The sequence below is a fragment of the Hylobates moloch genome, unplaced genomic scaffold (genome assembly GCF_009828535.3).
Source record: "Hylobates moloch isolate HMO894 unplaced genomic scaffold, HMol_V3 SCAFFOLD_11, whole genome shotgun sequence".
In the NCBI taxonomy this organism is placed as follows: domain Eukaryota; kingdom Metazoa; phylum Chordata; class Mammalia; order Primates; family Hylobatidae; genus Hylobates; species Hylobates moloch.
This window is the reverse complement of record NW_026652286.1, coordinates 51,128,333-51,143,649: the sequence shown is the minus strand read 5'-3', so window position 1 is coordinate 51,143,649 and position 15,317 is coordinate 51,128,333. Positions and strand designations below refer to the sequence as shown.

The 15,317-nt window shown below is 45.3% G+C and overlaps 1 protein-coding gene and 1 long non-coding RNA gene across 2 annotated transcripts in view; one reads left to right on the top strand and one right to left on the bottom strand.

Moving 5' to 3' along the window:
• TENM4 (teneurin transmembrane protein 4) overlaps nt 1–15,317 on the top strand; it is a 417,322-nt gene that overhangs the window by 44,816 nt on the left and 357,189 nt on the right. The window lies entirely within an intron of this gene.
• On the bottom strand, nt 10,383–11,691 carry LOC131384586 (uncharacterized). The gene is made up of 2 exons (XR_009215590.1): nt 11,595–11,691; nt 10,383–11,326 (listed from the first exon to the last, which is right to left on the bottom strand). It is a non-coding gene; the product is annotated as an uncharacterized LOC131384586 (long non-coding RNA).

Below are 15,317 nucleotides of genomic sequence, written 5' to 3'. Positions count from 1 at the left end.
GTAGCCATTTCATTATCAGTGAACCAGGGACCATAATACTTTGTTCACAGCATTGTCGGGATGACTAACCCTGTGAGTGTAAGTGCCTTGTGCAGAGTAGGAGATCAGGAAATATTAGTATCTTTCCTTCTTGGGTACAATCAGGACATGAAAACAGAACTTAGTTCTTCTTTCCCAGCACATATACCCCATTTCTCCTCTGGTATGCACATTTTCCCCTAGGAATTTGACCTCTGGGAACCTGGTTTTGACAAATCAACAAATACTTATTGGGCACCTGCTGTATGGCTGTCCCTGTGCCAAGCACTAGGGATGGATCTCACAGTCTAGAGGGGAAGAAGGGTGACCCAATAAACAAATTCATTACATATTAGGGTCTTTGCATAGATATCTAGTAGGTCATCAAGTGGTACAGATTTAGTTCTTCCCTGAGGAGTGGGGATAAAAATGCCTTAGAGGGTAGATGCTGCAGGAACAGTCTCCAGGTGGAGGGAGGTTGAGGAGCAGAGGGAATTTTACTGCTTTGTGACTTGTTAGAGGACCCCACTTCTCTGGCTGAGCCTGCGCTCTTTAATTTCCACTCCAAATAAGCCAGTCACCAGCATGTTCTCCCTGGACAAGTGAATAACAACTTTTTATCATGAAAATAATTCTCAGGGGCCTGAGGAATGGGGAAAAAAATATCAGTCCCTATTTGTGGTGCTCATCTTTTTACTTATTAGTACCGCCTTTCCTTGGGACATTAGGGGAGAAGTATTCTGACTATTATAAAGTCATGTTGTTCTTTGGATCTTGGGGGGGGGTCCCCCATGAATGCTTAAATACAGTATCTTCAAGCAATTGTCTTTCTGTTGAAGGTGAGTGAGCCACAGACTCCCACCAGAACCTTCTATCAGGCTCTGGCTCCCTGAGCAGTGGTCAGTCTAAGGGGAACGGCACCTGATTACCTGGACGTTTGAAAGGCTTTCAAGTCATTCATGCCTATCACACACTTCTCACTGCAGGAGGCGTCTTTTAGAAACTTACATCACCAGAGGATCTTTCTCATAGAAAAAGTACTAGGCTGGCAGTCCGGAGATCTGTGCTCTCAGGCCTGCACTTGCCCTGTGACCCTGGACAGTCATTTTCTTCTCAGACTTCAGCTGCTTCACCTGTAAGATAAAGCAGGGGGACAAGAGGGTCCTACGGACCCTTCCAGGTCTACATCCAGGGTTCCAAATTCCAGAAGGTTAAAGGGAAGTCCCTGGCCCAGTGCCCCCACTCAGGGTAGAGTGGTGCCCCCCCCACCCCCCGCTCAGGGTGATACTGCTGTGATCTCACATCTCCAGCTGGACTGTACAATGGATTGTGTTCCCATTGGCCTTCTCTGAATCCCAAACTACTGTCATCAGTTTTAAGGAACAAAAGTACAAGATGGTAGGTATCTGCTTATATGTGTCAGTACTCAATAAATCTTTACTGATGGTAGTAATCTTAATTATGGTGACTAAAATACATCTAAATGAGGCCTGAGATTCAGGATCAAGGGAGCAGTGGTACTCCCATAGGCTATAGAAAAGGGCTTTTCGACCCTCACATCTGGGCCAGACGACCCTTTCTTGTGGAGTCTGTCTTGTGCATTGTAGGATGTTTAGCGGCATCCCTGGCTCTGCCCCATTAGATGCCAGTAACCCTTCCCCCAAGTTGTGGCAGTCCAAAATGTCTCCAAACATTGCTGTATGCACCCCTGGATAGCAAAATTGCTCCTGTTAAGAACCAATGCCCTAGCATGAAAGCAGAAGCAACGTTCACTCACATTTGCCCAGAGGCACCAAGTCTTAAGGGAGGGCATGTCCAGCCCAGCATGCCCCTTTAAGCCTCTGTGCCCACCTCACAAGTCACACTGTCCTTCCACAGGTACAGTCCTAAACCCCTCACCTTGACCTTCTCATCCCACAATTCTGTACTCATTCACTAATTAAGCAAACTTCTGCTGCATGCCCGTTGCATGCCTGGATCGGTGCTGGATTCTGAGACAGCAGTGGTGAGCTCTCTACCCTACCACTGATTGCCCTTCTCCTTCTCTGATCCTGAGATTGAAGGTGTGCTGCTGGCTTCCTGGTGCCTATGAGAAAGCTCCTTTCCCTGCTGACTCCCCACCCTGGCTTTAAATTCCCAGGTTCAGACCCTAGCCTGGACCCTCTGTTGGGTGCAGCTGTTGCCTATGAGCCTTCATCTCTCAATACTTCTTTCCCCTAGTGAATCTACTTAGGCTCCTGTCCTGAAAATTGGGTATCTCCCCTGCCCCAAATGCTTTATCTGTATGTAGGCATTTTGTCAGTCAGCAAGCCTTTACTGAGCTCCTGTAATATGCCAGGATTCGTGCTGTCTGTATTCTTACATGTCTTTATTTGTGACGTCATTCGCTAAGTACTTATGAGCACCTCCTCCATGTCAGGCACTGTGCTGGGTGCTGCGGATACAAGAGTAAGCAAAACAAGATGTGGTCCCTACAATGCAGTGGGAGGGGCAAGCTTTCATCAAATAATCAATCACCCACATATATGTCCCTTTATCGACCTTCGTGTCTCCTTTCTCTGTCCTTCCCTGCCTTCCCCCCACTTTCTCTCTGTCTCACTCCTCTTTTTGCTTCTGTCTCCTGGGTCTCTCTGGTGCTTTCCATCCTACACCCCATTTATATCCAGCAGGGCCTTGGCGGCGGCCTGCTGAGAGGCTTCTCAGGGGTGCTGGATCTTGGTCAGAAATCTGTCACCCTGGCTTCCTCCTGGTAGGAGAATTACTGTCGTTTAAGGAGGTCTGCCGAGGCTGTTTGACAGGAGTCGGCTGGGCTGGGCGGTAAGTAAGAAGGATCACTCCTTCCTGGGGATTGTGGAAGGATACGGGGCCCATAAATCATCCACCAAGAGTCCTGCCTGAGCAGCACACAGCTTCACTCTGCTTGGCATGCAGCTCGAGGAAATTTCTAAAATTGGAGAGGACTGACACCCTGAGAAGGACAGGCTGCCAGATACCCAGGGGAGAGCTGTCTCTCCTCCCCTCCTGCTGCCGAGTTTCACTGGTGGCATGTCCAGCCGAAATGACTCTAGCTTTTTGATAGCAGCACAACCTTCCCATAGAATCAAGCTAGGGTGGCTCCCAACCTAGCATCTCAGCCAAGGCAGTGAGAGAGGGCTTCTGAGACTTCCTGATTTCAAGTGAGGACTTGGGAACCCAACCTGGGCTCCCCTTACCCACCAGGTAAACCTGAGCTGGTCCCTTCACTTCTTCGAGGCTCAATTTCCCTTTATATATAATGAGGATAATATCAGAAGCTACATCCTCCCATCAGTGTGAGGAATCAAATAATCCATGTAAGTGGCTTAGCACAGTACCTGGTACATGAAAAGCTCAGTCAACACCAGCTCTGGGCCCAAGTTCCTCTCAGCTTCCTAGTCTCTTCCTCTGATTACATGCCTGATTGCCGAATGCAAAGTAGACAGGAATCTTGCTTTTAATCCAGGGCAGATTCTGATTGCCTCCCATTGAACTGGGTGGGGTTCTGCCTATTACCTTTCCCTAGATCCTTTCAAGGCCCTAAACCTCCCTTTCCCTGGGCTAGAGCAATGCAGCTGTTTAACAGCTGTTAACTTACCCTGTTCAGCAGATCAAGTTCATTGTCGGGTGATATGATTTCTCTCCATAAAGGACCCAGGGATTTCTCAAAATAAAAGCTGTTACCAAAGTGAATATGTTATTAATAGGGCTTCCTGGAGAAGAGCCCACCTGGATAGAGAAAGGTACTTGTCACAAATACCAAATCACTCTTGTCCCATTTTATGCCCTCCCCCTGTTTCTTTTGCCTTCCAACTTGGAAGGCACTTTCTGAATTAAGATTCCAACTGCGAAGGCCCCTCTGGGAATGAGACTGAGAAATGTTGAGGCCTGGTTTTGAGGAGTTCTAAATCATTTAGTTCTCTTGGGCCTTCCACTCCCCCAGGGGCTCTTGGGTTTCCAAGACAGCCAAGCATCTAAGATGAAATAGATTGCTGTATTTGGATGAGAACGATTTAATGATTCAGAAAGTTGAGAACATGGACAGAGGAGAAACTAAACCAGCCATACACTGCCCTCAGACACAAAGAAATTGATTGAGGGTGGGGAGGTGGCAGTCCTGGGAAAAACAAATTTGCTAACTCCATAAGAGCATTGGTTATTCGGCTCCCAGAAAACAAATTTGAAAGCAGGTGAATCTAGCAGGCAGAGGAGGCCAGGGGAAAGATTGCAGTTCTGGAAGATGCCTTGGGTATTAGCTCTCCGCTAGACTTTGAGCTCCTTAAGAGCAGAGGCTGGATCTTACTTTGTTTGCATCCCCAGCAGATAGTAAAGATAGTCAAAAAGAGGCAGCCAGCCTTCTCAAACTGGGATGAGAGTATTCTCGGGCCTGTGCAGAGATTGACAGAGAGGTAACAATGGCCTGTATTTCTGAAGATGCAAGGGGAAAAATATGTTTGTATTAAAAAATATATTTTGAAAGGATGCAAAATGTGAGTACATTCTTAAGATGAGAATGTATTGAAATGACCACTGATGGCCAATTTCTCAAGACTCTTTAGGGCACTGTTCTCAAGCTTAATGGTGCACACATACCACTTAGTGTGCTTGTTAAACTCAGAGTCCTGAGCCCTCTACCCAGAGATTATGACTAACAATACTTCTAAAATTGAACTCAAAAAATTGCATGTCAACTAGTGCCCCACACAATATCTTTGCAACTATACTAACACCAACCTTGCCTTGGAGAGTGGGACACACCTACCCTTCTGCTGTTCAGGATTATAGTGGATGCTGTGGTGTGTCACCCAGATTCTACCCAAGACCAGCAGTTCACAGCCCACAGCTACTTCATTCTCTGAGAATTGTCTTCCCCTGAAAGGAGCTGCCTTGCCCAGCCCAAGGTTAAGACCCATCCCTGGAGGCAGCTTGTCACCAGTGAGTCCTCCATGGGAAAGGTGGGAGTAGGAGTGAGGATTACAAAGACCCAACCTTCTTGACGCAATTTGAGACAACTCTGAAAGGCCAGCCCAGCTCCAGAGCTGCTGAAAAGATTGGCTGAGGCCTGTGTTGTAGCCGCATTGTAGCTCAAGTTCTCCCTCTGCCCACTTCTGCTTTTCTCACTCCCTTACAGGGGTTGCTCATGAGAGCAAGAAGCCTCCTGCCAGCAAATCTCCATTTCAGAGTTTATTTCCCAGGGAACCTGACCTAGGACAAGCATACTTCAGACGGGTTTCAGCAGCATTAAATAGTGGAGAGTACATAGTCTTGAGATAATATAATAATAATAGCAACTCATATTACAGTGTTTTCAGTGCTTTATATTTATCTTCTCCCTAAATCTTTACAACTACTCTGTTACTTACCCTCACTTCACAAGTCAGGAAACTGAGGTACAGGAAACTTAAGCAACTTGCCGAGGGTCACATAGTCACACAGTGACAGAGCTGGGTTTCAAATCCATACTGTCTGGCCTAACAGACCTTTAACCACTACAGTCTATGACTTCTCAGGGTTTATTTGAGGTTCTTCCGTGTGCTAGCTTTATAACCTTCCTGTGAGTGAACCCAACTGAGCCTCAGTTTCCTAACCTGTAAAATGGGCTTCGTAGTACCTACATTGCAAGCGTGTTAGGGGACTGAATTGAGGCTCAATCGGTGTTAAGAATCTAATACATGCCTGTAGCCCAGCAGGCACCAGGTGAACAAATAGGTCTAGCTATTGTGGACTCTTGACAGGTCTCCGGGGAACACTTTTCAGGGAATGCCTGAATGAAATATGTCTCCTATGGAAAGCCCTAAGCTGGCTGGTGTTCACAGAAGGCCAGAGAAGAAATGTCCAAGGAAATGAGAGATACGGGTTTGAGAGGAGGTGACTGTGTTGAACAAGACTGAGCAAAGGAAAAAATCATTTGCACCAATGCACAAATCTCAGCTGCTCAGAGCTTTTGGGAAGGCAGGAAACTGAGGATGCAGCTGAGAATGCCAGTTTCTGGTGCAGTGACAAAGGATGGTCTGCTAGGGAGTAGGCCCTGTGGCCACCTAACCTATGTAGCTCTCAGCCAAAAACTACTAGACTTTGACTCAAAGAGCATCTTCTCCTGGCTCTGGCCACAGAAGAAGTGTGATCCAGGGAAAGTCCACATTCCCCAATTTCAGCCTCATTTAGAAATGGAGATGGGAATCAGGACTTAGGATCTCCAAGACTGTACCAGGTCAGAAACTTGGTGACTGCATGAATCTTTGGGCTCTAATTTGGGCTGAAGTGCTAGCCCTCTGTGGTTTCAGAAAGGAAGCCACAAACCACAAACCTACTGTTAGAAGCATTTTCTGCCCTATCCTCTTCCCCTAAATTTTACAGCATTCCTTTTTAGAACTTTTAAGTCTGGATAATTCCAAGTTTTAAGTCTCTTGTTCAACCCTCATCTACTCCTTCTCTGCCTCCACGCTCAGCATTTAACCCCTTAAATTACACATGGGAGTGTGTAGGACCTCAGTAGGAAGTATTAGAACACCCAGAATAGTGATTCACAGATCTCACTGCCTCCCTAGCACACTCACTTACTCACATGAACTCTCTCTCTCTCTCTCTCTGTTAGAATCTATACAGAGTGGCCAGCTTTGCACAGGGTTGTTTGGATGGAAGGATCCCAGGAAATTTATTTGTTTTGCCCTTTTACCAGAGTCTAAGAAGCTGGCTTTTCTGCTGCGTGATCGTCTTGATTAATTCATTTTGTGAAGGAAGCCACTCTGTAAGGTTTGGGGATCTGACCATCCAGTACTTCATTCAACCTAACAAGGAGTGATTGAATCCCTTCTCTGCGAAGCTGGACTAATAATCCCCTTTCTTGGTGGTTGTGAGAAGTAGCTGAAATAATTCATAGAAAGGACCCAACAGTGCCTGACCCAAAGTAGATATTCAAAAAAGCACTAAAAGTACTACTTTTAACACCACTGATTAGGTTCTAGGATGTCTGATCTCTCCAAAGTTTGACTTTGAAGGGCTGGAAGATGTCCTCCCTGCTCAATTCCTTTTCCTACCAGATGCCTTTGGTAGAAAATAGTCCTGTGCACTGTGTCCATGGCGCTCTTGTTAAGCCTTCCTTCCACTCGCTTCCTTGGGCAATTATTAGTTCCCTGCTACCTGATCACTGTCAGAAAGAGCTCTGCCTTGAATTCCATCTGCACACGTTTGCTTTTGTTTCTCCCTGAGATAACAGGGCCTGGTCGAACAACTCTTTCAAGTTGGTTTTACTGTTATCACTGTTACATTTTTAACTATTTCTGGCCTCACACCCAGGGTCATGTAGGGCTGGTAGAATACCCTTAATGAATGTTATACAAAACAAAATCGAATATACCACCTGTAATTCCTTTCAGAACTGGGACATTTGCCCTCGTGTTCACACCTGGCCAGGCACTGCTCTGAATCCTGCTCACACATGCTGTGATCACTGACATCATTGCCCTCGTTGGAGCACAGAGAATTGAAGGCTTACAGCATCTAGGAATATTTAAGAAAAGAGAACTGGATGGGTCTGTTGTATTTTTTCCTCAGGGAAGACAAGTAGACACACATACACAACGCTCCCCCACATACACTCACGAGCAGCATGCATGTGTCCCGGAGCCAGCCCCATAGCACACACACAGACTCACATTCATTGTAATCGAGAGAGATCGGGTTTGTTTCTGTTGTTCCTGTAAAATTCCCAATTAGCCTCCATTCAGCAGAGAGTTGTCAGCCTGACAGCACCTCATTAGGACGTCCCACTCCAAGCTTCAGGAATGTTGATCCAGGCAGATGAGCCGTAAATAGCAAATGCCCACACTGGGGAGCCAGATCCTTTTGGCTTTACGTAAAATTACTGCCCATAGGACCTTACACAGGCTACTTTCTGCGACCTCAGTTTCCTCATCCAGAGAATAGAGATAATAATAATACCTACCACAGAGTATCTATCCTTGCCAAAGGCTAAATTAAATGACAGCTACTTACGCTGTCTCCGTGGCCTTGGGCAAATCTCCCAGACTGAGATAATAATCCTTGTCCTACGGAAGTGTTTACAAAACTTCATGGAGCTGGGGGGATGTCTATTATTATTAATTATTATTAAAAAGCACAGAACCGTTCTTAGGACCTGTTAGGCCACACCTATTTGGAAGCTTCTAGATGTCCCCTTCTGGCAGACTGAATCACTCATTCATTCATTTATTCCAGTGTTATGCCAAGTCTTCCTGGATGTGATAGGGGTAGGGGAAATAGACATGAATATGACCCCTACCCTGTCTCAGGGAATTCTCAGGCTAGTGTGAGAGACAGAGAGGCACTTAGCCAAATCTTATGGCAAGAAGTGGAGGTTCTTTGAACTGGAAGATTCTCCCCATCCCTCTCCTTCCTCTCCTGGCATCCTCCAGGGGTTCCCAAAGGAGCATGCCAATTCTCAAAATGCTGTCTCTGGCAGTTGTTCCAAGGGGTGTTGCTGTCTTCAAGAGAGGCATTTCCTAACATCTTCCCCCTTCTTCTGAGGGAGGAATTGGTCTCTCTCTAAGATGCTGGTGACAAGAGCCCTGGGTAAGAATCAAGAGGCCTTAGACCAATTGCTTCCTAGTGTGTGGCCCTTGGCCAAGCTGTTTGGCTTCTCTGAGCCCTCATTTCCTTCTGTAGAAAATGAGGATAGTATTCTCAGTATTGCTCAAGGTGACCTCTGCAGTAGTAAATAAAGGCACCATACACAAGAGCTGAAACATTACTCTTTGTAGTAATTCAAGCAACAACGTGTGTCAATCCCTTTCCATGCCCAGGGCTATGCTAGAGTCTGGAGGATGCAAAAGAAGCAATACTCTCAATCCGCTCACCTTCTTATTGAGGAGAAAAAATGTACACAGATGATCTAGGCAGGGAATGAGAGAGTACAAGGCCATATATCTGATTTTATGGTATAAACCAGTTTTCTGTATATTAAATCTGACTTTTCCATTGAGTTACATGCTTACTCCAGAGATGTGTTTTCTTGGATGTGAATAGCTTTAGAATATCATAAGTCCTTCCCTGTAAAGAACATAAACCACCCATGCTGCCCCCCTCTCTCCCAGAGTAGTTCTTATGATCAGATGTGTTAAAGAATAGTTGAGCAAACTGTAAACCAGGGTCTTGGAAGTCTAGGGAGGCTGGAATGGAACTGAGACAGACCACGGACCAATCACTTTTCATTCTGGATAAAGATCCTGAGGCACAGCCAACAGAGGTGTTACAGGCAGGTGGACATTCTAAGTCAGTGGTAGAACTGGGCCAGGTGCCCTGGCCACCAGACCTGTTCCAAACTTTCTCCAAGTCCTTCATTATCTTTGTCCTCCCCACTACACAGGGGATGGGAAGGATATCTCTGTTTATGGCAACTCTAAGGGAAAACCTACAAACCTCATAGATCAGGTTGAATCTTAATTCCCCCACTTTCTAACTGAATGACCTTAAAGAAGTCGTTTAACTTCTCTGAACCGTGAAATAGTTCTAGCAATGCTTAATGTTTCTTTGGTGGTGGGTGCCATCGTATCTGGTAGTGGCACTTAGTAAATGCCAAAGAATGAGGCCCACCCCTGCCGATCAAGCCACATCAGGGAATAGCCAGGTAGTGAGTACTGCCCAACTGTCCAGCCATGTTTGTTCCCCAGTGTTGGCCCAGCACTAACAGCCTTCAAGAGCTCTTCCTGTTATCCACCCACCGTGGTCCACTGGGCCCTCTGCCTAGAGCACAGCCTTCTCTTTATCAACCAATTACTATGCATCTTTTTATTGCCACATTAATTAACAGTGAAGCAGATAATTGTGATTAGCTTATAGGAGCTGAAAAATAATTGATAGCTCTTTTCACACTAGTTGTAGAAAAAGTCATCATGATTTTTTTTTTTTTTTTTTTTTTTTTTGAGACGGAGTCTTTCTCTGTCACCCAGGCTGGAGTGCAGTGGCACGATCTCGGCTCACCACAACCTCCACCTCCCAGGTTCAAGCGATTCTCCTGCCTCAGCCTCCCGAGTAGCTGGGATTACAGGTGCACACCACTGCGCCTGGCTAATTTTTGTATTTTTTTAGTAGAGATGGGGTTTTGCCATGTGGGCCAGGCTGGTCTCGAACTCCTGACCTCAGGTGATCCTCCCACCTCAGCCTCCCAAAGTGCTGGGATTACAGGCATGAGCCACCACGCCAGGCTGATAAATCTTGATTTGAATCTAATTCACCCTCATTTTCACTTATCCCTAATGTGAGGATGGTGGCATTTTCTTGACAAATGGGGATTAGGAAGATCTAGCAGGTACCATAGGTATATCTGAGACCAAGTAAACATTCATTCAATAGATGAATAAATTTTTTAAATAAATGAAGGAGTAAACAAATGAAGTGGTTATGTTAGTGGTTATAGGCACAGGATTTGGAGTAATAATTCAAGCAGTAATCTCTGTCAATCCTTTTTCATGCCTAAGGTTGTGACCTCAGGCAGCTTACTTCACTTCTCTGAGCTTCAGTTTCTCATGTGTTAAATGGAGGTGCTAAACTTTATCTTACAGGTTTATTGTAGTAATTAGAGGTAATGTCTATAAAGTAGCCAACATAGTGAGTGGCACATTTATGGGCTCAGAAAATGGTGGTTGCTGCTACCATCATCATCACCATCTTCATCTTCATCATCTTCACCTTCTCAATATATTTATCATGCTTGTCACCACAATCTTCATCCATCATCATCATCACCATCTCTTCATTGTCTTCATCATCTTCATTTTTTACAAAGTTAATTTTTGTCCTTATTGGGAATATCAGTTTCTGAAAACCAAAAATGCTATCGTGTGTGTGTGTGCGCGTGCACGCGCGTGCGTATGTGTCTTTTAAAAACCTTTTATTTGGAAATAATTGCATTTCCAGACAGGACCCTTTATTCTGCAGTTGGCAGAGTGATTGCCACAGCCACTGCCACACCGAAAGGTTTCCAGGGCCGTGTGAATGGAGGAATGCATGAGAGTGAGGACGGCTCTCCCCTGGTCCTGGGACTGATTATCTTGTTTGCCTTTAATCACAAATCTGCACAAAGATCCTTTGCTGGGACTGTTTACTGCATAGCTGAGCCTGGTGGCACATCCTTTGAAGGTCTGTGGATGAACAGCTGTAGAGAAGGGCACCACAGGGTCACAGAATGAAAAACAGATTCGTATTCCCACCTTGGTTTTGTGTCGACTATTGGGCCTCTCTGAACCTCAGTTTCATTATCTGCAAAATGGTATCTTTATAACATCTTCCAAGGTTGCTGTGAAGATTAAATAATACAAATTAATATATGTGAAGAGTGAAACACAGTGCCTGATGTGAAATAGATGGTTGGTAAAACGTCAGATTATTTGGTGGAGGCCAGCAAGGTGATTGGACCTCCCTAACGCTTATGTTAGGACTTGAGCCATCCATCTCTCCATGACTATGGGTTATCTCACCGTCCGTGTCCCTCAGTTTCTCTAGAGACAGCATGATTGAGCCAAACTGTCTGCGTATCCCCTGCCACCCTCATGCCACACACATACCTCTCCCTGGGTCTTTTACTTGCTCAACCCAAAGACAAAGGGATTTTCTTCTGAAGATGATTTGTACTTTAAAAGCCAGTATGCTGAAGTCATGGCATTCTAGAATGTTAGTACTGTAAGGAATCTCTGATGTCCTCTTATCTAACCTCCAGACCTATGAGTGTCTCACACTTTCCATTTGAATGTTCTGGAGGCATCCCACATCATCATGTGATCACAATTCCTCACCTGCAGCTGCGGCAGTGGGCACCCCATTTATACCCTCTGACCATTTCAGTGCAGCCAGCCCAACTTCCAAGTCTACTTTCTTCTCCTAAAGCTTTTTCTGGCTTCTGAAGGCAGCTTTGCCCATACATGGAGCAGATCAGAAGTGAAAAGGTATGAACACCCCCTGGAAGCAGCCCCCAACCAATAATTGATGGACAGGCATATAAATACCCCAGCTGCCCCACCCACCATCAGGTGGCACAATTCTGCAACACACCCATTCTTAGGGGCCTTCCCTTCCCTATCTCACATCCCCACTCCTTTGCCTGTAAGTAGTTTACTCTCAGATGCTACTTGCATTTGAATCCTTTTTTTAGGGTTAGCTCCTGAGGGAACTCAAACAGTAGGAAACTAGTCCTAGATAGAAGAGGAACCACTGAAAAAGACATGGTCATTCATCCAACAAAAGTTTTCTGAGAACCCATGAATGAATGGTAAACGGCTCCTGCTTTCAGATGCTTATATTCTTGGGAAGAGACTTAGAAACCCTCAAGTTTATTTGTGATGAGGGCTGGGTAGAATAAAGAACCACTTTCTGGTTGGCTGTGAGGACTCAGTAAGGTATATAAAATTTCAGGCAATTTGTTAAAATCCACCAAACATTTGTTGAGTGTCTATTGTATGCCAGGCTCTGAGCTGGCCCAGCAGGGATGCAAAGATGAATAAGGCACATCCTTTATCCCTGAAGCACTCAGGAAAGGGCATTTCAACACTGTGCATTCTATTAGGTGTGCAGCTGCAGAGGGTACCGTGGGGACTCCAAAGAGTAAGGCATGTGTTCAGCAACAGTCGTTTTTCTTTCCCTATGGAATTCTCTTTAGGGCCTTAGGTATAGGTCAGGGCTTGGCATAGAGTAGGTGCTCAGCGATGTTGGTTGAATTGAACTGAGCAGTTCAGGGGAGGAGGAGGAAGCCTCTGACCCCATGATTCCTTTGCCCAACTAGGAAACACTTTTCCCCATAGATCACTGATCTCAGACGAGAAATAAGGCCCAAGTGGTTGGAACATTGTCAGCAACAGTAGACAACAGAGTCAAAAATACAATTTTTTCATGTTGTTTTTAATGCCAGGAAAAAAAATTCGCATTTACATTCCAGGGTTTAAAGGCTTTCAGAGGTGGGATGGGAAGGAGGAATTAGAGCTGCAAGCTATTGTTCATGCTTGGCTGATATTTAATCAGTTTGTTGGGTCGTAATAGAGAATACAGCTCCAATGACACATAAATTTGAATGATCAAGTCGAAGCCAGTGAGTCTTCCTCATTATTTATCTTACAGTAGAGATAACCTTTTCATTATTGAAATAGAATTGCCAAATGAGATAGTTAATATTAAAACAGAATTAGCGACATGAGCTCAACATTTGGAAATAAATTTCCAATAGTGCTTTCTATGTCTGCAAAATTAGTGTTTGGTGTTGATCTCGCAGTAGTGTTAATTGATGGCTAAGGCTGGTCCCAGCTGCCCTGCTCTCCAGCAAGGGGGCTCTCTTGATTTCTCTGGATCAGTAACACACACTAACATTGTCTGTGCCAGAAGACAAGAAGCTTTGTTTTACTCTGAGCGAGGGCCACTGTTGATCTGTTCTATTTAACAAAGAAGTGATGAGTTTTGGGAAAGGGCAAGGGATTGTGGGGATAAGAAAATGAATGAGCCGTGGCAGTCTCCACAAAGCTAACAGGCTGGCAGGGTGGTGGGATATTGAGAAAAGTAATAGCAACAGAATACCAGGTACTCAGGTGCCTGAAGTACCTTTCACTTTCACCTTTATTCCCCACCTCCAGGCTCCAGGCTTACCTTTCAAGATGCAATTCAAGTCTTGTTTCTCCTAGGAATCTTGCTTGGAGGGAATGTTCCCTTAACTCCCAATGCTGCCTTCTAATTTCACTGTCTAATGTCATAGTGTCTGTGTCTCCACTTCCTCAACCCCCCTCTCATAAGACTGCAAACTTGAAGATAATGATGGTATCTTCTTTGCCTTTGTAGTCTCAACTTCTAGCACAGAGCCTGTACATAGTATAGAACACAGTGCATAGTGGGTGATGAATACATATTCACTGAAATAATAAATTAGAATGTGGAAAAAGTACTTAGACAGCAAAGTAAAGGAAGAACTTGCTTTTAGAGGGCTTTCTGGAAGATATGACATTCAGATAGAAACTTGAAAGATAGGGACAATGATTCTGCCTTTTCAGCAGAGTCAGCTATTATGGCTAGTTGAGGGGAAATGGCACCCTGGGTGGTTGTAGAGGTAGAAGAGTTGGGCTTTGGAGAGGATGGGCTGTTCTACTCTGTGACCTCCACTGCAGTCATTTTTCCTTCCCCCATTCCCAAAGAAATACGAGAATGAAGGTCTAGTGGGATGCTTAGGTTAGTGACCATGCTCCTGCACTAACTTCCATCTTTGCTTCTGCCTTGCTGCCATCCTCTACCTAAATCTGGTCCAGGCTCCAGGAAACTAGTAATGGGTCCAGCCCCTGGAGGAATTCACTGTCTTCAGTACAAACAGGCAATGTCATTTCATGTGAAGGAGTGGCTTTCACAGAGGCATGGAAGTGTGGAGGAGAAGTTAGTTGTCCAGAAGAGCCTCTGCATATTTTTTGTAGAGTCTTTGCTTTGCTTCCCCATGAGTGGACATTCAAACGACTACCATGGAATAGGGAGTCCCCCAGAAGAAACCCAAGAGATGGAGGGTGGGTGGAGGGGCTGGGAGCCAAGGCTCCAAGCTGTAAGACTGTGGGGCAAGCCTCCTCTCCTCTCTAGTCCTCAGCTTTCCCCTCCGTGAAACGAATAAGTTGTACTAGCTCATCTCTAAAATAATCTTAATAATCTTTGCCAGCCCTATCATTCTAAGACTCCTCATTTAAAAGTCTGGCTAAAAAAATGTCAGTGAATAACATGTGGATCAGCATGGCCAGAGTGAATCACTTCCATTTCTCCCTCCCTGCCTGGCTCAAATCACATTTCACATATTAAACCCATTCTGAAAATAAGCGTGGGGGAGAGGTCTCCGGGAAGTAAGTAAATCTCTTCTGAGTAATCTCTCTCTGACCACTCTTTCCTCCCGAGACGGAGATAAGCACATTGTTTCAATCAGGCCCAAGTTCCATTCCTTTACCTTAAAACTATCTTCTGCCACATTATAAATAATCGCTTACTGGTGAGCTAGGCCAGGCGTGTGAGGTAGGGATGTGTGTGGGGGGATGTGTGTGTGTTTGTGTGTGTGTGCGTGTGTGTGAGAGTGGAGGTTCTGGAGATAGTGGACAGGAGCCAGGAAGCAACCTTGATCCTTAAGCAGCCCAGAGAAATGAGATTACCCCTGGCCTATCAGACCAAGGAGCCAGCTGCTGGCAAGAGAACCTCAGGTTAGGGTAGCCAGATAGTATGTTGTTCAGAGACCAGGACATGGCTCAGAGTAAATGGGATCACTGCTAATAATTACACTGGAAGAACAGGCA